Source organism: Pleurodeles waltl, chromosome 3_1 (genome assembly GCF_031143425.1).
Source record: "Pleurodeles waltl isolate 20211129_DDA chromosome 3_1, aPleWal1.hap1.20221129, whole genome shotgun sequence".
NCBI lineage: Eukaryota > Metazoa > Chordata > Amphibia > Caudata > Salamandridae > Pleurodeles > Pleurodeles waltl.
This window is the reverse complement of record NC_090440.1, coordinates 1,407,755,275-1,407,778,400: the sequence shown is the minus strand read 5'-3', so window position 1 is coordinate 1,407,778,400 and position 23,126 is coordinate 1,407,755,275.

Here is a 23,126-nt window from a genome sequence, read left to right as displayed (position 1 = left end):
GTCAAGCTACCTCGCCAGACACATATCCATTCTGACCTCCTTGCTATGCAATGTCTCCTCATTCAGGCACAATGGCAGTTCAACCTACCCAGCCAGTGTTTACAATGCACTGCACATTCAGGGACCCACAAGGGCCATACACCATCTTTGTTTCCAACACTCATGGTCTTCTGGTTTGCATCACTTGCGTTCATCCGCACCCAGTTGGATTTAGTACATGGCATGAGTTCTTGTGGCCCCTACCACGGCAGCTGACAACTGTGTGGTCTCACCTCACAGCTGCATGCAATATAGTATCATGCCAGTTAATATCCACGTGGCTCTTGGCATGTTCCTATATGTTTATACTTCACATGCCTCACACCATACCCACCCCCCTCAGGTTAGCTGTTTCTCCTCTGACAAGCCCATTCTATTCCATTGCTTTATATTCCAGATTTGTGTTCATGGGCCCAAGTAAGATACAATGTCCTTATGGTGCAAGGTGGCTTGCACTGTCACTGTCAGGTTGAGCAGGGTTCAAGTGTCAAAGCATTGTGTGTTATTCCAGTCCATTGTTTACTACTTTTGTTGTAGGAATGTAGTTCTGGTGACTAATGTTGTACATTGCACTACATGTGCCAGTACATAAAGGTGTGCCTGGACTGGTGCTGCATTTCACACATGGAATGGAGAAATATGACTGAGATAGACTGAACTGTGCAACATGTAACTGGGCAGTGTGACTGACATTTCTGTGGCATTTAATGGGACAAGCCAGATTCCAGCCCTTTGCCCTACACACAGCTCAGTGGAGCGCTGGGACATAGCTAGTTGGACTGCACAACATGACCTTCTTGCCCATATTGCCCCTTGTTGATAATTATTCTGTGGCTCTATTTGTTCCTCATGTGCAGCACTGTCCTGTCCTGGTACTCCAGCCACCAACTCATCTGGGATGACAGCTGCCATCCACTTCTCCAAGGCATCCAGCTCCTCCTGGGGTGCTGGACCCCTTCTCCGGTCTGTATTGCTGCCTTCAGGTTGTTGGCCAATTTCCTCTTGACCCGGTGCTTGTAGTCATGCCAGCATTTTTTACAGTCTGTGACAGTCCTCTTTGCTTGTCCCATGCTGTTGATCTTCTCCACTATGGGATGCCAAATGGCCTCTTTCCTCTTTAGTGGCAATTTAAAGGTGACAAGGAGCTGATGTTGGTGCTCTTTCACCTCAGTGATCAAGATGTCATTCTCCTCCTCATTGAAATTGAACTTCCTCTTCACCTGAGAGTCTGTCCAGACATCCTGGCAGGTGCTGGGGTTGTTGTCCTTGCTTCTGCTCTCTGCTCACTGCTCCATGGCTGCCTTCTACGAAATGTGACACTTTTTTCCCAGGTGCATCATTTGTGTACTTTTTTTAATGCATTCAGCACTCAAAAGTGATACAGGGCCGATTAGTGATACTTTTACAGCAGAAGTGTCAGATTTCCTTATGAAACAACACACACAGATGCCTCTTTTTTTTTTACGCAGCCAGGATACTCGCACCAAGGTGCGCCGTGTTATAAATACATTGCATCCATGGCATCAGATTCTGTCGTACCGAAATGCAAGTTATTTTGATACATCGCTGTTGCAACCCAGCAATTCTTTCTATGGCCCCGGATGTTGCTTTAGAGTGCTCAATTGCAATAAGGAGTGGTGGAATTAAGCACAACATAACGAAAGACAGAATTAACTGCCATTCGTAGAAACATGTCAACACCTGTAAGGGACATCTAACCATAGTAGCAATTTGATCTATTTTATAAATATTAATGGGATGGGTCGTAAATTGTAACCCACTTTGGTTGGCTGCCATCACAGTCATGTATGTGATTGATTTTAAATAGGGCAACTTTTCCTTTAAATACAGTCCGTGTTCCCAAAAGAAATTATTTTTAATAAGGCAACCATTTATTTAAATACAGCCTGTGTTCTTAAAAGAAAAAAAAGGATACGTTTAAAAAAAAACAGAAAATGAAACTCTTTACAGCTTCTTTTTTAGATAATGCAGTGGTTAATGGAACCACTACCTACTCCCAAAAAATGTTTTTTCACCGTTTTCTAAGAAGATGGGGTCCCTTGGTGATCCCATCGCCTCTTGCAAATGGCTTACCACCTCCTTTGAGTTGGGGTAAATGTCAATGCTTTAATTTCAATCACAATCCATAAATATATTCCTTAAGGAAACAATATTTCGAAGGAATGGCCCTAAAATGCCCCATCTGAATAGCAATTTCGTTAACCTATTTAACGATTTGGAAATCTTTCTGAATTGGTAACTTGATTTAGTACATTTAAAAAAGTGCTTTATGCTCGTACACACTTACATTTATGGAAACTGACGGTTTGTCGACATTAAAACACTTTGTACACGAGGCCCAGGATCCCATAGGGACCCCTTCCCTTTTATGAATGGGTTATTACCTCCTTTGAGTTGCATGTAAATTATTGATATTTTGGGATCTGATTTTGGTCATAAAACATAAATACATACCTTTGGAAGGAAGGCCCTTCAAACTCCCCTTCCAAATAGTGATTCATTAATGTGTCCTAAATCATATTTAATGATTCAGAAAGCCTTTTCTGAATTGTTAAATGGATTTAGTACATTTAGGGCCAGGTGTATCATCACGGCCCTTTGCGATTCGGAAATTGCGATTTTTAAGAAATCGCTGTTTCAGACTCGCAAAGTGTCATGTATCATGTTGCGATACCAGCCCCATTCGCAGCTATGGGCCTGTTGGCCCATAGCTGCTAATTTTTTGCATTTCCAAAATTGCGATTTCTGAACCAGAAATCGCAATTTTGGAAATGCAAAAGCCCAGGGTGTTGGGGGCCCAAGGCCCCCTCTGCTGCACCCCAGAAATGTTTTGGGGGACATGTAAGGTGCACACATGCCAAAAGGGCATGTGTGCTTTACATGTTCAATTTAAAAATGCAGTTTAACTACATTTTTAAATTTTGCACCAGGTTACAACCTGGTTTCAGATCATGGTATTTTGCATGTGCAAAATGCCATTCTGCGAAAAATCCCAATTTGCGATTTTTTGCAGCATCGCCTTGCGATGTGGATTTTGCAAATCGCAAATTGCGACTTGCAAAATCCAGGTCGCAACGCAAGAAATCGCAATTTTAGCGATTTCTGCTTTGTGGTCTGCGAATGCCTTTCATGCATTGCAGACCACAGTTTTGCACTCGCAAACGGCCGAATTTTGCGATTCGCACCGTTTGCGAGTGCAAAACAATTTCATACAGCTGGCCCTTAAAAAAATGTTTTAGCAGTCACAAACCCTCAGATTTACCAGAACTAGGTGTAACAACCTTTTAAACACTTTGGGGCACATTTATACTTTGTTTGCGCCGAATTTGCATAATTGTTTTTTTATGTAAATTTGGCGCAAACTTAACTCCATATTTATATTATGACACTAGACAAGTCTAGCATCAAAATATTGGAGTTAGCACCATTTTTTGGATGCGTGAACCTACCTTGCGTCAATGAAATGCAAGGTAGGCATTCCCATAAAAAAAATGGTGCTATCCCTATAGCCCGATATTTATGCACCCATGCTAAAATGACGCAGCAGTGGGAGGAGGGGCTAAATAATGGTACAAAGCATTCTTTGCACCATTATTTAACGCCTGACTCAGACCAGGCATTAGCGGACCTGTCGACCCATTTCCATGGTTAAACATCATGGAATGGGTCCACAGGTGCCCTCCCCAAACCCCAGGAACACCCACACCTGCACGAGAGGGACACCAGAGGATGGGGGACCCCATCCCAGGTAAGTAGGATCAGTATTATTTTTTATTTTTTTTAAGTGCCATCGGGGGACCTAACTTGGGGCCTACTGCATGGTACAGAGGGCAATGGCCATGTCCAGGGGACACTTGTCCCCTGTGCTAGAAATTGTGGTGGTGGGCATGACTCCTGTCTTTCTTAAGACAGGAGTCATGTTTTGGGTGGTTGTGCACCCAAAATGGTGCTAGTCTGGTTAGAGGCATTTTTTTGCCTCTAACCAGGCAAGTGTCTTTTTCTGACACACAACCCTCTCCTTCCCTACCGCCACCCCCACTCGGCTAGCGTCTGTCTTGAAGACACTAGCACAAGTTTAGCGTCAGCTTGCGCCATTCATTGAATACGGCACCCGGCTGGTTTTTTTAAATAATGCAAGCCGACGCTAAAGTTTTGCTGCAAAACTGAGTTAGCGCAGCTTTGCGGCAAAAAGCATACATCTGGGCCTTTGTGCATGAGGCCCTAGATTCTTTGCCCAAAGTGGGAAACAAATTTCAGTGCAAGCACCTTCTTGTTGAATGACATGTGATTACTGATTAGAGGAGATAGAACCAAAAAGATGTGTTCGAAAACTAGCATAATTCTACCAACATACCCATGGGAGCATAAGGAAATGTTCCTTTGCCCTATTTTGTGAATATAACTATACTTTAGAAAATAAAGCTGAGTAATGAATTATAAATACAATTATTTACTGAAAAAAGGTACCAAAAAGGTATTCTGTCTCTTATGACACAATGGGGGTCATTCTGACCTTGGCGGTCTTTTCGCAAGACCGCCGAGTTACCGCCGCGGTGAAGACCGCCGACCGCGGCGGTATGCCGCTGTGCGCATTCTGACCGCTGGGAGCGTTCCGCCGGAAAACCGCCAGCAGCCACACTGGCGGTCGGCGGGAAAGTGGAGACTGGTCTACCTCCACCGCCACGCCAGCAGAACACCGCCCACAGAATTACGACCCACATTTCTGTGTGGCGGTCTTCTGTTGGCGGTCTTCTGTTGGCGGTCACCTCCCCATGGCTCCTGTCACCTCCCGGAGGACCAACGCACAAGGTAAGTTGATCGTCCGTGAGGGGAAGGGGTGGGGGGGTGTTGTGTGATGTGTGCGTGCATGGGGGTGTGCGTGTGAGTGTGTAGAGGGGGTGTGTGAGTGCGTGCATGCGGGCGGGGAGTGCTGCTGTGCCTATGGGCAATGTGTGTAGTTCGGCGGGTGCGCATGTCGGCATGTATGTGTGCGGGTATGTGTCCCCGTTGTGTATGTGTGTGTGTAGGGGGTGTGTATATGTGCATGTTGGGGGTGTGTGCATGTCGGGGTGCGTGTATGTGCATGTCGGGGTGGGGGTGGGGAGGGGGTTCGTACCACCTCTGGGGGGTGGCAGGGGGGTGGAGGGTGTGGGGGGAGGACTCGGGGGGGCAGTGGGGGGTGGGGGAGACCCCTATCAGTGCCAGGGAAGGAATTGCCTGGCCCCGATAGTGCCTACCGCCAGAAACTGCGGCGGTAAGCAGGGTCATGATACCGTTGGCGGTCTTGGGTCGACCGCCGGACCGGAGTGCGCAGACTCCAGCCCGTCGGTCATGACCGCCGTGGCTGTCGGAGTGGGGAAGTGGCGGTCGGTCGCGGCGGTGACCGCCGCGGTCAGAATGCCATTTTTAATACCGCCGGTCTGTTCGCGGTCCGACCGCCGCCTCTCCGCCGACCGCCAAGGTCAGAATGAGGGCCAATGTGTATATTGATATGAAATATGATATAAAATCATTGAAAGTAATTAGGGAGCAGGGCTCCAGGACGAATAATCGGCCTAGTCTTGGTGTATTGAAACTTGTGGTCCAATTTCACGTAAAGCTGGGAAACCAAGGTGACCATACCTGTGTCACAGAGTGTGAATGTGTGACATCACTGTAACACCCACGCTTATTCATCGCAAGAAGGTTCTCAGTTACCATACCATAGTTGGAGAAATAAAGATTTAAGAGATTTGCAATTGATTGCACTAACAAGAATTTTAATAGGGTGACCTGTGTACCAAATTAATTGAGACGTTAAAAATTCCCAGAAGAATTGTCTTTGACACAGTCACTACATGGGGCCTGTTGCACTGATAAACGAACGTGGTTAGAGATCAAGCTTTTCGTTTTGGAGTTCTAGCTCACCATCGGTGCACTGTGTGAATATGAGCGCATGACTTCATCTCCAATATTGTGCCGACTTCAGTTCTCCATCTCAAGTTACTGCGTAGTTACTTTTCCTTGAGGTACCTGCTCTTGCAGACTGATTCCAGTTTAATAGAGCTGGAAGGCTCAGCTGTAATCTAAATGCAGGACAAGTACAGGCAGTTATTAGGTTAACCTCTGGTGTCTGCGAGCATCCTGCAGGTAATTGGACCCAATTGGACGCCTGGTACCAGGCATGAAATAACTAAAGACAAGTGTTTAACGTTAATGGGAAATGGCATATGGTGCCATTTTCTTTCCAAATCCTCCCAGACCAAAAAATCACATTTCTACAGTCAGGTTTCACGTGAATAGCAAAGCTTACCTGCGTGAGCCTGTAATTATTAGCAGGTTCAATTAGAGGCACTCACTTGCAGCAGAAATAATGATATTTGAAGGTCTTATTAAAGTAGAGCTAATGATGGAAACATCTAAAGGTCATTTGACTCTTTTTGGTGAGGAATTCATGAGTGAATCCATCCATCCATGCACCCTTCCCGTTCTTCTTCACACATTCCTTTCTGCTCAAGTACAGGCATCAAAAGTCAACCTCGAGCCTCAAAACCTCAGGAATAAAGTTAGCATATTACATGAAGGTAAAGTGCTGAAGCCCAGTCGACTTAATATGTACTTATTTGTTGATGGAGCTTCTCACATCTTAAAGTCAAAGTAAAATAGCCATTGCTTTTTTTCCAGGACACTCCCTGCAGGGTCACTAGAATTATGCGTAAACAGAGAGCCAAATTATGTGGCTGAGTTGCCTACATTATGTGGTAAGTAAAGCCACATTTTGTTGTTCAACAGTCCAGATTCTGTGCCACTTTTATTTGCCTAATTCCTAATTTTGAGACGTGTTAACACTTTCTGAGTAAAGAGGCCACCTCATTAAGGCCAATTTAGCTCCTAGGTACAGCACTGACGACGGAATGATTACCAGTTAACTTTTGGAAAGGGACTACCATTGTAGAGCGGTACATATGGCACTATCTTTTTAGAAACATGATCAGCTTGAGTAAAACACATTTGTATTGTTGAAATCTGTAAATTATGTGGCAGATAGTGGATTATATGACAAGTGTGGTAAATCCACAAATCAGAGAGAAATGTTGTAGCTGACGAATTGAATAATTGAGTAACTACCTTAGCCTTTATTAGAGACAGTGCCTTTTCTCCTCTGTAGTTTTCATTCTGCACACAGGAAGGCAGAATGTCGGATGATTCAATAGTGCTTCCAACTGGCTATGCGACGCTTGAAAAAAGAATGCCTTGGACCATGCTGTCAGTGGGTTGGAATTTTTCAAGTTTTCAAACATTGGGATTAAATGGAATATCTTCCAGCAAGTGTTAGATCACCGATCTCCGTGTTTCAGGTGACACTCGATGTCTTCTTTGTTATATTAACATCTTGAAGTCAAACTTTTTTCTAGAAATAGGTAAGAGGTCAGGATCACTCAACTGTGCCAGTCTCGGTGCCCTATGCAATTTTTTCTAGTTTAGATCCTGTGTACTTTGAACGTTGATGTTCAGCCAATGGGGTACATTGTAGGTCCGGAAGTGCCTGCCCATAACAAGTTTTTTCATAATAACCGCTGATTATTAAAACTGGTTATAGCTAGCATCATTGTACCTAAAGTTGACTTATGAAAATCGAGCATGGATCCAGCTCCCCTGGACATATGCTGGAAACCCCTAAAATATAGAATTCGCCCCAGATTCCATTACTCACCCTCGCCAGCAAGTCAAGGAGTGAAAGACTAATCTCTATAGTGTCATATGACAGCTGATAGTGGCTTCATTATAACACTCTTATCTTCAAAGATCTCATCATGCAAAACAGAGACTGTCTAATTGTACCCTGCTCTTCACTCTTCCTTTCTCTCGCTCTACTCCCTCCCTTTCCTGCTCCCCTACCCATCGGATGAAGTTTGAGGGCCCTCAAGTCTCCATAAAAGCATGGGTTTCAGGGTAATGAAATGTACCTGGAAACCTTCAGAACTGGACCAGAGTTATGAAGTTTAACTAGTTTTTTGTATGTCTTGTGCTCGATAATTCAGTGGGCGAATCGGAGTTAATTAACTGAAATCAAGTTCAGAGTCGGTTTAGTGAGTAAAAATAAAATAATAGTCACTCAGTTTAGATTACATTCTAAATCTCCAAAGTATGCAATTGAGATCTTCAGTCTTCCATTTGCATTATTGTGTGTAAAACTTTACATAGCTTTTTTTTTTATTTTTTTTAAAGAGGGTATTTCTTCATACCTCTCTTATCCCAGCTCTTCACCAAATATCGTCACGCATTTTAATTATCTTCTCTGTCACTTAATAGGAAGGACATATTCTCCCTCATCGTTCAGAATTGTACTTTTTCCAGAAGTGAATTAATGGTGTTATCTCTTAACTTCTGGTAAAGTGTACCAGCTCTTCTATTTGTCCGCATACACAAAGAGCTCTTGGCAAAGGCTTTTTTTTTTACTTTATACTATAAGTGAAGCGCCCAACTTCGGGCTTGGGCCAAAAAAAACCTCTCGCTATATTCAGTTAAATTGACCATGTATGACTGCGCATGCTTGGAAGAATTGTAAATCTCAGCATGACCTTAGAGGCGGCAGGTTTCTAGTGTTTTCAGTTTTTTTGCATTTTTAAGTTCCTGAATTATTTCTTTATGCTCTCATTTAATCGTTTCAGAGGAAAGGCCGTCAAACTAGAGCTGGTCAGATTTAGGTTCAGCCTAAGGCGATGTGATTCTTGTTTTATCCAACAGACTACAAAGTCCGACTTGGGGCTATGATTCAAGTGTTCTTCCGGACTTTGTCAACCAAATTGGAGTCAGTAGACCTGAGTCTTTTCAAGCCTTATTTTATCGGTGCCCTTGCATGTTCTTGAGAGAAGATTGGATTCGAAAGAAGATGATAACGTGGTTTTCTGAATTCTGTTTACCGAATGAAAAATATATCCCTATATTTCTCACTTACTATTTTGAAATTTTTAAAATATTTTTTTAGAATTGTAATATCTTCTCCCCAGTGTTTAGGGATTATGATGGTTGCACGTTATGCAATAATATTTGAGTAATTGATTTATTTGCATGTTGGGTACTGATGGCTGTTGGATGCTGTAGGGTGCTGACCCCCCTAAGGTCAGAATGTATTGTTGTTTTAGCGTTTCAATCCTTAGTCTTGCTTTGAGAATTTTGTGCGGGTCTTAGGCGGGATTGTCAGAAAGTTTGGGCAATATCTAACACCACAGGCATTGCTTTGTTGGTTTGACTGTGTCTGACAGTCCATGTGTTTGGCAGCATAAGGCTTATTCTGATATTTTTGGTGTGATGGTGTTTGTGGGAAACGTCCTCAACCACGACTCCAGAACAACAAAGTTGTCTACAACGCAAGCGTAAGCACGCTTGCTGGACCAGCGACTGCCTTTTTCTCTGCCTTAACCACGTTTGTGCTGGACAACGCACATGCGTGGTTAATGCAGAGTGGATCGGGAGAGGGTGCGGTCAGGTAAGTGGGGCTGGGGCAGGGTTGGTGGGTAGTTATTAGGGTGGGGGTGGATTAGGGGCTTAAGGTGGGTAGCTTTGTTTTTAGAGGCAGGCTGGGGGGATTGGAGTAATTTGTTTTTTAGGGGCGGGTGGGGATCAGGGTAGTTTGGTCAGGTAAGTGGGGTTGGGGCAGGGTTGGGGGTAAATTTTAGGGATGGGGTGGATTAAGGGGTTGGGGGGTCGGGTTGTTTGGTTTTAGGGGCGGGAGTGGGGCGATCAGGGTAGTTTGGCTTTTAGGGGTGGGGTGGGGGTCGGTGTAGTTTGTTTTTTAAGAGCAGGGCCGTGGGGAATGGAGTAGTTTGTTTTTTAGGGGCGGGGCTGGGGGGGGGTCAGGTAGTTTGGTTTTTAAGGGCAGGTGTGGGGGTTGGTTGTTTTTAGGGCTGGTGGTGGGGTCCGGAATGTTTTAGGGCTCAGGGTGGGTGGGGGTGCCAGAGTAGTTTTGATTTTATGGGTGGGGGGTCAGGTAGTTTTGGTTTTTAGGGGTGGGAGATCGGGGTAGTTTGATTTTTAGGGGCAGGTGTGGGCAGTCAGGATAGTAGTTTTTTTAGGGGCAGAGGTCAGGGTAGTTTTTTTTAGGGACAGGGGTGGGCAATCGGGGTAGTTTTGTTTTTAGGGGTGGTGGTCAGGGAAGTTTTGTTTGTAGGGGTGGGGAGGTTGGGTAGTTTTGTTTTTAGGGGCAGGGGTAGGGGGTTTGGGGTAGTTTTTTTGGGGAAGGGGTGGGCGATCAGGGTAGTTTTGTTTTTAGTGGAGGGGTGGGGGTCTGGGTAGTTTTGTTTTTAGGGATGGGGTGGGGGTTGGGGTAGTTTGGTCAGGTAAGTGGGGTTCGGGCAGGGTTGGGGGTTGTTTTTAGGGCTGAGGTGGATTAAGGGCTTGGGGCGGCGTTGTGGGGTCTGGGTAGTTTAATTTTTATCAGCGGGAGTGGGGGATCAGGTAGATTGGATTTTAGGGGCAGGGTGGGGGGTCAGGGTAGTTTGGTTTTTAAGGGTGGGGCTGGGGGATTGGGGTAGTTTGTTTTTTAGGGGGTAGGGGGATCGGGGTAGATTGGTCAAGTAAGTGGGGTTGGAGCCGTGTTCGGGGTAGTTTTTAGGCGTGCAGGCGTGGATTAAGGGCTTGGGGTGGGGTGAGGGGTCTGGGTAGTTTTGTTTTTAGGGGTTGGGCCGGGGTAGTTTGGTTTTTAAGGGTGGGGGTCAGTTGTTTTTAGAGCAGGTGGGGGGGTCGGGAAGGTTTTAGGACTCCGGGTGGGTGGGGGTATCGGGGTAGTTTTGTTTTTATGGGTGGGAGGTCAGAGTAAATTTGGTTTTAGGGGTGTGATGTTGGGGGCTGGGGTAGCTTGGTTTTTAAGGGTGGGATTGAGGTATCAGGGTAGTTTTGCTTTTAGGGTACGGGGTGGGGGTCAGAGTAGATTTGTTTTTAGGGGCGGGGTGGGGGGGTCAGGGTACTTTTGTTTTTAGGGGTGGGGTAGGGTCGGTCAGGGTTGTTTCGTTTTTAGGGACAGGGGTGGGGATTGGGGTAGTTTTGCTTTTAGGGACTGGGGGGTCAGGGTAGTTTTGTTTTTAGGGGTGGGGGTTGGGGTAGATTTGTTTTTAGGGGCAGGGATGGGGTCAGTTGTTTTTAGGGCAGGAGGGTCAGGGAAGGTTTTAGGGCTCAGGGTGGGTGAGGGTGTTGGGGTACTTTTGTTTTTAGGGGCGGGGGTTAGGGTAGTTTTAGTATAAGGGGTGGGGTACTTTTGGGCCTTAGGGCAGATGGGGGTTTGCATCCTAGAACCATACATGCCGTTCCCACACATGCTTTTATTAGGCATGCTTTTACAACAAAAAAGTGTTGTAAAGGCATGCGTGGTAAAGGCATTCGTGGTAACAACACGGTCGTTGTTCTGACCGCGTTGTTCAGGCATGCGTGGTTCTTACATTAGTGGCTCCATCATACATTCAGAATTTGCAAGGTGTGTGTTGTGTGACGTGTTAACCGTGTACGTTTACGACTGTCATGACCACTGCGTTCTCTCCTTGCTCTTAAGGATGGAGGTTCTGTAAACATTCAAGGTGAGTCAAACGGAAGGCACTCTACCTAAATCAGTCTGTCTGCAGCGGACAAGAGAAGAAAACTGTTCCGGCATTAGACACGCACCTGACGGACATACTGTGTCTGGTCGCCTTCCCTCACATTACTTTGGATGCAAACAGTGTCATTGACAGCGACGAGCAGCTAGAGAAACTTCTGAAATTACCTTGTTGGGTTCAAACATGCCAATTTCTGAAAATCTAAAGTCATTTCTCAGGATTACAGCTTGCGTTACCTAAAGCCAAGAGAATTTTCTTCTGGGAGCGAAAATTGATTTGACGGTTACCATTTAACCTACATTAGCACAGCGGGCCCTCCATTATAGAGCTGTTCTGAGGACGCATGCGGTGCGCTCGCTGTATGTGTGGTGGGAAGGAGAACATGGCTAAATGGGGGCACGCTGAATGAAACCCGATCCATTTGTCAGAGAGCGCAAAGGTGTAGTGAGTGGTCTGTAAACTAAAGAAGTTGTTGAAGCCTTCATGGCTGCGGCAAAATCAGTCACACGTTTTGCTACTTATCATGAAATTCAATCATTCAAAGGTGTTACTGTAGAATGAAGACAGATACAGGATCATGAGCCAAGATGACTCCAGCAAACCTGTCGGTAAACTGACAAGTGCCGTAATTGTATTTATTTTGGGACGACTATGAGGAAGAAATTATGGGAAACCTAAATGATCTTAGAAACCGCCCACAGAGTAAACCGGGGTAGACGCTGCTTCGTAAAACAACACAGGGTCTAGTAATTTGAAGACCACCACAGAAACCTTGGTGATGACGGCGGGAAAAAAAAACACCGTCACTCTAATGGAACTCATTTTGCTTTCTCAGTAAAGATGATCTTACAGCAATTCAACCCAGATCATGTTTAAACAATGGTTAAACGTTACTGAGAACATATCCCATAACCAATTGTCTAGGAAGGACAGAAATAATTGCATTGCTCCTTTGCTTATTCATTCATTCATTCAATTAATTTTACTAATGGAAAATAAAACCCATTGGAGAGTAAAGATGCACAAACTATACATATGTACAGAAGTAGAGTTAGTGCACTCTCCATATTGTGCATTAAAATAATTTCTCATTTAATATATTCAATAAACTATATGTCCTCCATAGGCTGGTGCCTCAAGCCAGCCTTCAGAAACTCAGTCACGGCTAAATAATATATATGTATATATATATATATATATATATATATATATAATATTAAAAGAATCCTTGCAATACCAAATTAATCCAACGAAAATATCCAAGTTCCCTAGAAATAGCTAATGAAAAATACAGCATCTGAATATCTCTTAGTTTAAGGCTCCTGAGAAATGCATGTAGACTGGGCTCCTGAATCCTGTGCTGCCGCCGAAGCCTTTATTACGTGGCACACCTAACCATGCAGCCCACAATAACCTTCAGCAGAGAGTATTGTGTTGTCACATTTTTATAGTGCTTCACACTTCACTGCTGGAAACCAAAGCACATTCTTGTTTATGTAGCGTTACACCGTTTCGGAATTTTTTGTTGAATAAGTGTTGTGGTTTTGTGTTATTTATATGATCCCTTTTGTTGTCTGTGTAATTGACCAAAGAAGTTGTCTAGTATCGTCTTGGAACGCAGCATTTAGCATGTCGGAGCAAGTGAGAGAATTTGGTGTGCATAATAGCATTGTAATATGCTGATGGATATACTTTACTGTTCAGGTCCCACATTATGTTTATGTTTTTTTTCTATTTTGTAATTGACTTATGGCAGAACCCCTTGTGGAGGGCCACTAGGCAAGCAGGAATTAAGGGCTGAGTGTTGTGATTGAGGCATTTTATTCCTGATGTCTTGGGGCCCGGCCCACTATGTGCTCTGAGCATCTGAGCCAAGTACTCCTTCATCACTTGACTCTCAGTGGTAGCATGGGTTGAGCATTCCAATGCTTCTCAGGGATGACAAAGGTGTAAGGTGAGCACAGACTCACAAACTAGATACATTCAGTAACCCCAAAAAATGATTGTCCAGTTAAATACTTGCTTTTATGTATGAAGGAGTATTTATCTACCTACCCAAAATACAACACAACACAATGCAAACAATATACACAGCCTTCTTGAGGCAAGCCCACTACCATTACCCAGGTCAGCTTTCCAGTCCCACTTCACCGCGTATGGCTGATGGTTATTCCCCATTCATGTGTGATGATATCCAAGCTAGGCCCTGCAAAAGCATTCACATCTCAGAAGTTCTATGAGGGCTCTCTAGTAAGATCCCTGAGTCCCCAAGCTGGAGGGAGTGACTTCAGAGCAAGTTCCTCAGGGCCCCGCAGCCCATTTGTCAATCTTACGGCGATGCTGTGTACAAATGGCCGGAAGTGGCAGTCATATTACCCACCATCCCCAGTGGTCCTTCGATTCAGTAAGTCTCTCCTGTTATCTTGGGATAGTACTCCGATGTTTCTAGACAGGGGATTCGGAGATGTTGCTCTTACTCTCAACGGGTCATAGCCCACGTTGTCTTTTCAGTTGAATATGTGGTCAGGGCGATGCCCTTCTTCCTCCTTTATGGCCCCTTCCACCAGAAATGTCGGTAAGGCTAGAGAAGCACATACATGGTGACGGCCCTCCAACTTCACTGCGGCCCCCACCTGGCATTCGGGGTATGAAGCTGCACAAACAAAGTGACAAACCTCTTTGTGTCACAACACTATATCAGCAATGACCATCTGTCTCTCAGAGTACAGTGCTAAGGGTGATAATCCTTATTCTTTACCGTAGCCACAACCTAGCATATGGGGGTCACGAGCAGCACAAACAAGGTGACAGCCTTTTTTGGGTGACAGCACTGAATCTGGCAATGGCTTTCCATCTCTCATAGTCCAGCACAATAGGGGATAACAATTATTTTTCACTGCAGACCCCACTTGGCAAGAGAGGTGCAGACTTTGGGACACAGGTCAGTAGTCTGCTTGGTGCGGTGATCCAGAAGGACCAGAATGTTACTCTCCACTCCTGCGATCCCTGCTACCAAATCTGTACCTGACCTCGGTCCCTCCAAGCAATATTGTTCACCTTGAGGGCCCACTGGTCTTGGGCCAGGTAGAAGCTGTAGCTCCAGGCTCCAGGTGAGTGTTCCATCCAGCCTAGAAGACTGGCAGACCCTTTGTCCCCAGTCCTGGTCACTAGAGACAGAACTTGTGCTTAGCCTTTACATGCTCATGTACAGGTTCAATTTGACAATTTGGGAATCTCAAGCTCCTTGTTACACAATCTATTTCCAGACACACCTGTGATTTTGAGTCTTTCACTTTGAAGTGACCATGTCTTTCTTATGTACTTTCTTCAGGGAGCAGTCTATAACAGCAGGACAGTCTCGAGTCTTGATAGCCCTAAAAACAGGCCAAGGGAGTGCCTAGAGGGCCACACCTAGATGTGAGACTTTGTGAACGTTGCTGCAAAAGTTTACCAGAGGGACCCAGCCCTACCCTTCATGATTATGTTATCGACCCATCCCTTTCTTCAGATGTCCCCAGGCCCCTTTGACCACTTTCAGAATCAAAGAGCTCCTACTGAAGATCACCAAAGAGTATGGGTCTTCCTTCCTTCAGTATGTGTCCTATTTGGCTCTCAGGAATGCAGCAATCCACAGAGTTTTCTCTGAGAAACCATTACCTTTCCCTGGTGCTCCAGCCAGCCTTGGGTCTCCCAAAATAGTACCTAGGGCCTCAGTATGAAGCTGGCGGTTTTGAGACCCCTCCTGCTGTGGTGGTCCGATCGTCACATTTAGACCCTGGCAGTCCAACCGCCAGGGTTTTGCCGTCTGGGTTGATGGCAGGTGGAGGTTGCAACCAGCCAGTGCGGCGGTGCATGCAGCGCCGCCTTGCTGATTATGACCTCCTTCTCCGCCTGCCTTTTCATGGCATTTTTACCACCATGAAAAGGCTGGCAGAGAACAGGTGCAGCGGGCCACAGGGGGGCCCCTGCACTCCCCATGCACTTGGCATGGGCAGTGCAGGGGTCCCCCTGCCCAGGACCCTTGCGGAGTTCACTGTCTGCTGTGCAAACTGTGAACATTGTGAGGGTGCTGGTGCACCCTGCAGGTGACAGCATTACCACCAGCTCGATTTTGAGCCAGAGACAATGCAGCTGCCACTTTCCCGCTAGGCTGACTGGCGGAAACCTCGGTTTTCACCCATCAGCCAAATGGGAATCTCGAAATGGGTCTGGCAGGGAGGAAGCCAGTGTGGTGGCAACCTCCCACTCGGAAGTTCGTCGGACTGGTCTTCCTGCCAGTCGAACTCCTAATCAGGCCCCTTGTGTCTTCTGTGTATTATGCTTTTCAAATGTGCACACATACCCCTGCGCGCACATGCATTCAGATGCGGACAGACTCCAATGTACAGGAAACATCCTTTACGATGCAGCAATTACCAAGCAGTGCCTTTACCACACAGTTTTTACCATGCATGCATTTACCACGCATGCATTTTTTGGGTCTTTTTACCACGCATACCATTCCCACACATGTAAGTCTAGTTCCTAACTATAATTACATACTGGTGATCATAACCGTATATCAATATATATTTATATATTTAAACATCTATTACCTAGTGACGGTCGCCATTAAGTAGTTATAGTTAGGACCTAGTTTCTATTTAAAAAGCGATTTTGTTACTTGCCTATATCTTTGGCGCTGCTTGGCGAATCTTCACAAAACTTTCCCAAAAAATTGCCTGTCCCGTCAGGTGCTGCCTGAAAAGTTGCAGGGTGATCCGTCTGAGGGGTCTGTGAAAAAAGGGGGGTTCATAAGTACGTTTTAACCATTCATTTTTCCTAGGGATTTTGAACAGCAATAGCGCAAAAACTACTGGACGAAATTACACTAAATTGGCAGGAATGTAGGTCCTGATCCACTGACACACCGATTCACAGACCCACTCAGACACTCGCACTCCCACTCACAGACCCACTGAAACCTTAATTCCCCCACTCACAGACCCGTGCAGACACTGGTGCATTCACTAAAACACAGATGTATGCAATCTCACACCCAGGCAGACAATCTGACAGCCACTTTCACCCCCGAGATACACCTTATTACACCTATTCTCACACCCAAAGAACCTGCAACCAATTCCCGCCGCACATTGCGAAAGGGCTATGCACAGTGTAGGTTTGGGTGGGTAGGGGTTGTTGGCCGCAGGGTCTGGCTGCAGGCCAGGTCTTGCGGGCAACCTCCTCTGCCCATGGGGGACGGACGTGCACTGTTATGTGCTTATCGGTGGTTGGATGAACATATAGTAATCAAAATTAAGATACGTTAAAAAACCATAGAAATTTAATGAAAAAAACAAAGGTTACTGTGATGTTACAGTTAGGCTCACATTTTAAATGTACCAGACCATAGAAAATCACATGTTATAGTTAGAGTTACCTCATGTAACTATAACTTGTGCCCTAAGGCAACTATAACTCACACCCTTGCCACGCACTGCTAAATACCTCTCAAATTACTGCATTCATGACATCTTCGATAACATCCTTGATAATATCGATGTAATATTTGCACTGAAATTTTTGATGAAAAAACTGTGCATGGCGAGAGCGTGAGTTATAGTTACTTGAGGTAATTATAACTATCAGTGATTAATTTCTATCAGGTCCAAACACATCTCACAATAAAGAACAGCAGCACTCCCAGCACATATACTTTACTCTGATTTATTTTATTAGGCTGAAGTCAACCAATGCGTTTCAGTCCTCGTGGGATCTTTGTCACAGTTAAAAGCACCATACTGATCCATCTATCTAAAAACAAAACAAATGAAACATAAAAATTAACTACAGACCAGAACCCAATGCTCCCACATCAGAAGGAAACTTTGATGGCCATCTTATAATGTCTGAACAATGCAATGAATCCACCTCAATCAAAAGATCTTTTTTATTTGTATATTTTTTCTTCTTTTTTCTTTACTCTTACTTTCTTTTTTTCTTTATGCCTTTTTCCACATTATGAAACTACTACTAATATACACTCCGCCATCTTTATAACTGCACAATTCTGTTTGGCAATCCTACATTATCAATTATAGCTGTCAACCATATGACAAGTGTTTAATATGATTATCATTGTCATCTGAGAGGCAAGATGAATAGATAAAAGGATACAAACAATATTCTTACCTACTTATAACAATTTCACACTTCTTTTTAAAATATTTTTGTTTGAAATTATTCCACTATGCTGTAATGCCAATTTCACCCAAGAGGGCTGACTTACATATAAACTAATCAAAATCCCATAGCAGAAATTCCACTTCACAATGATCTCCATAATTAGATATATTCTCTGTTCTATACTATTCTTTGTGATCTTTCCAGGCATACCTGCAAAAAGAAAATAAAAATAATTAAAATCCATAAAGAGCCTACTTACAAAGGAAGATAGTGGGAGTGACAGCAGACATTGTCATCCAATAAATACATGCAACTCAGAATCCACATTCAACCCATTTGGTTCTAATCAGTCAAGATTTAAGATGTATTTTGCTTCCAATCTTCTCAATGCTCTCTATATATTTCCACCCCTGGGACTCCTGGCATCGGTATCTATTACAGCGTACTTCAGTTTGTTTGTATCCCCCTGATGTTTTTTCCAAAAATGTCTAGCTATCGGGTAAGGCATTATGGCCCTCATTACGACCCTGGTGGTCGGTGATAAAGTGGCGGTAATACCGCCAATGGGCTGGCAGTAACTCATGCCAAATTATGACCATGGCAGAAAGATCTCCGAAACTCAGCCAATGTACAACACCGACCGCCAGGGCGGAAACAACAGCCACCACGGCGGAAGCCACCTACAGCCAGACGGGAGGCAATGTTCCGCCCACCATATTATGACCCTGCAAACAGGCACCTTTTCCGGGGCTGTACCAACAACATCAAAAGCCTGGCGGAAACTGAGCTCAGAGGGAAAGGACTCACCATTGGAGATACAGGAAACAACCACGTCACCATGGAACCTGAACTGCAAGTCTTCCCAATGATTTTCTACTTTCTGCTCCACCACGAAGACAAACGTCGGCGAAGACAGTGAGTACAGCCACTGAGCACACAACGGAGGGGTGAGGAAAACGACAGTGACACACACATGCAACACTAACACACCACACACACACCATACACACAACCAGATGCATTATAAAAACAATTTTACCCAGTAACTCGGCTGAATAATGCAAGAACAAAACAATTTCGAAAAAGTGAATGTAATCAGATCAACACAGTATGAAAAATAAGTTAGGCAAGATAATAGATATATAACACGGTATAACATGCTTTAACACGGAGAGAACACTGCAGGGGTGTCAGTTGGTAAATAGGCAGGCACCTCAGGGGGATGGCAGACTGGGGGCACTTCAGCCTGGGGATGTTACAACTCCACTGGTTCTGGAGGGTGCAACAAGCCCTGTGCTTAGTCCTGGGGAGTGCAAGGCCACAGTCTCTCAAGTGGGTGTCTTCCCCACTGGTTCTGAAGGGGGCAACATGCCTTGTGCTCTTGGTTCTGGGGAGTGATAGCCATGTGGGTGTCTTTCCCACTGGTTCTGGAGGGGGCAACATGCCCTGTGCTCTTGGTCCTGGGGAGTGATGGGCCACAGTCTATCGAGTGGGTGTCTTGCCCACTGGTTCTAGAGGGGGCAACATGCCTTGTGCTCTTGGTCCTGGGGAGTGATGGCCATGTGGGTGTCTTGCCCACTGGTTCTGGAAGGGGCAACATTCCCTGTGCTCTTGGTCCTGGGGAGTGATGGCCATGTGGGTGTCTCCCCACTGGTTCTGGAGGGGGCAACATCCCCTGTGCTCTTGGTCCTGGGGAGTGATGGCCATGTGGATGTCTTACCCACTGGTTCTGGGGGGGCAACATGCCCTGTGCTCTTGGTCCCGGGGAGTGATGACCATGAGGGGTCTTGCCCTCTGGTTCAGGAGGGGGCAGCCTGCCCTGTGCTTGATCCTGGGGAGTGAAAGGTCACAGTCTCTCAGGTGGGTGTCATACCCACTGGCTATGGAGGGGGCAGGACGCACAGCAGCACATGGAGGCAGGATTACATACCGTCCACCAGTGGTGACGGCTGCACAGTGGTGGTGCTGCTGGTGGGGGGAGGCTCCTGCCCATCACCTGCAACCTTGGATGGCTGCATTATGGTTGTGATGCTGCTGGTGGGGGAAGGCTTCTGTCCATCCCCTGCAACCTTGGTTGGATGCACAGTGGTGGTGGTGCTGCTGGTGGGGGGAGGCTCCTGCCCATCCTCTGCAACCTCAGATAGCTACACAGTGGTGGTGGTGCTGCTGGAGGGGGGAGGCTCCTGCCCATCTCCTGCAACCTCGGATGGCTGCACAACCATGGTTGATGGTGGAGGCTCCATCACAGTTGCTGACCCAGGCCCCTTGGTCTTCCTGCATGCTGGTCCAGGCTCTTTCATCTTCCTGGCAGCTAGTGCAGGCTCATTTCCCTTCTTGCCTGCTGCTGCAGGCTCCTTGGTCTTCCTGGCAGCTGGGGCAGGCTCCTTTCCCTTTTTGCCTGCGGGGGCAGTCTTCTTGGTCTTCCTAGCAGCTGGGGCAGGATCCTTTCCCTTGAGTCTGCCTGGTGGAGGCTCTTTGGTCTTACTAGCAGCTGGGGCAGGATACCTTCCTTTGAGGCTCCCTGGTGCAGGCCCCTTCACCTTCAGGACATGTGGCCTGAATCCTTTTCCACCACAAGTGGGTGTGGTGATGACTGGGCCCGTGGACTGTGTGGCTGAGGTGCTTGGCTGGGTTCTTCCTACCCTGCCCATACTTGGAGGATGGGGAAGGAAGAGGTCAATGGTGGATAGGAACAGTTTTTAGGGACATTGGAGCCACTTCCAGTATGTGGGCCATCAGGGGGGTTAAGGTTCAACAGGCACCCCTTCCTCGCTGGGAGGCCATCCCCAGCTGGGCCTCTGCCATCTTCCATGCCCAGCATCTCAGGTCCTCCCACCGTTTCTGACAGTGGGTGCTCCACCTGCCATAGACCCACAGGGCCCGCACCTCCTTGGCAAATGCATGCCATATACCCTTCTTTTGATGGGAGCTGACCTGCAGAGGAAATACACACAGGAAGAACCATTAGACAAACAGTCCAGCCTGTTACATTCATGGCCCACCATACCCGTTTCCGTCACCATTGGCACACACATAGCCCAGCACACAACCTATACACCGCCCAGAGGACATCCACCTACCCCCCTTACACGAGGCCTTCACACACACCACTCCATGCATTCATGCCACATGCATCGTGCCCATAGTGTGCTCACCTGTTGGTCTGGAGACCCATACAGCAGTCCGTACTGGGGTAGGACCCCATCCACCAGTCTCTCCAACTCCTCCGAAGTGAAGGCTGGGGCCCATTCGCCGGTCACATAGGCCATGGTAGGTTCCAGACACAGGTCACAGCAGCACATGCAGTGTAGGTCCTCCCCTGTGCAAGGTCAGGTAGCAAGTGAGGATTGAGATAGAAAATGGCGGTCACATTCGTGGGGGTGCATACCGTCACCACCGGCAGAGATCACCATTGGCCACTGTACCCCTTAGGGCCCAATTGTAACCAATGAGGAGTTGCACGGTGGTTCCTAAACGTCAGAGGAATTACCTCACTTCCACCTGTCCCCCACACAGGACAGGTGGACACCATTTCATGGGGTGGGTGATGCAGGCCCTGGAAAATTGCTGCATCACTGGTGATATTAGAACAGATGAAACAAATAACATTGACCCATTACAAGTTAACAGGAAGCAAAGTTATGCTGTAGCTCCATTGTTCAGTTGTGACCAGCTCCTCACTCTTTTGTCCCTGTGCTACAAACAGACTGGAACAATACCCTTGACCTTCATCCATCATCACCGAGTCCCATTGCACTTGCCCCCTCTATATTTTAAAACATCAATAAACACCCTTGGGAAAAAAAGAAGTTTGGAGTATGTCATGTGTATCAATTATGTATTAATTGAAGCAGGTACAAACATTGCAAACCAACTGTACAGAAAATTAGCATAGATTAATGATCTGTAGTTGGCTGCAGTGATCACACCAGGAGTATATGTGAGGTCACCAACATCTGCAAAATGAATTGCCAGAGGGAACAGTAAGTGGGCATAGAGGTGGGAAATAAGAGCATGCCAGTGCCACAGAAATTCAAACAAATATCATTGAAATTTGAAGTAACACTGTCCTACCTGTGTGTCAAGTGTGGAAGTATTGTCTGATCACAGATGTTCTGTTGTCCTCATCCTCATCCTCTGCCTCCTCATCCTCACTGTCCACAGGGTCTACTTCTGGCATCTCCAGCCTCCTTCTCTTGCAGGAATGCGACATGGTGTCTGAGGGCCAGGTTACGCAACATGCAGCATGCCACCTCTATCTGGCAGACCTTCTTGGGTGAGTAGCACAGGGAGTACCTGTCAGATGGAGGCACCGGAACCTGGCCTTCAGGAGGCCAAAGGTCCTTTCAATTATCCTTCTGGTTCACCCATGGGCCTCATTATAACGTTCTTCTGCCCTTGTCCTGGCATTCCTCACAAGGGTCCGCAGCCATGAGAGGTTGGGGTAACCAGAGTCACCTGCAAATTCTGAGGGACAACATTTAGCCACACACTATCTCATGTGGTCCACACCATATCCATACACCAACATCTACTGGGTGGGACCAAGGCTCACCTATTAGCCACACCCTGTGCCTCTGTAGTTGGGCCATCACAGTTGGGATGCTGCTTTTCCTCAAAACAAAGGCATCATTCACCGACCCAGGATACTTAGCATTGACGTGGGAGATGTATTGGTTCGCTAGGCACATCATTTGCACATTTATTGAGTGGAAGCTCCTACGATTCCTGAACACCTGTTCATTCTGGTGGGGGGGGGGGGCAAATGCAATATGCATCCCGTCAATCAAACCAATAATATTGGGAATATGTCCCATTGCATAGAATCCGGCCTTCATTGTGGCCAAATCCTCCACCTGTGGGAAAGAAATGTAGCTGTATATGTGTTCCACCAGGGCAGACAAAATTCTTACCAGCACAATTGAAAACATTGGTTGTGACATGCCTGCTGCCAAGCCCACTGTCACTTGGAAAGACCCAGTTGCCAGGAAATGGAGCACTGGTAGCACTTGACCAAGAGGGGTGATGCCAGTGGGATGACGGATAGCTGATAACAGGTCAGGCTCCAACTGGGCACACAGCTATGTGATTGTGGCCCTGTCCAGTCTATAGGTCAGTATTATGTGCCTGTCCTCCAGTATAGTCGAGTCCACCAGAGATCTGTATATGGGGTTATGTCTCCACCTCTTATTCATCCGCAGAGGTAGGTATCTAAGGGACACAAGAGTGGGTAGGCTGTCACAATTGGAACAACAAAACCACAACTGCAGTCCACGTGGTGCACTTATGTATTGGGACAGTGTAAATGGTGAAGTATGTGCAAATCTAATC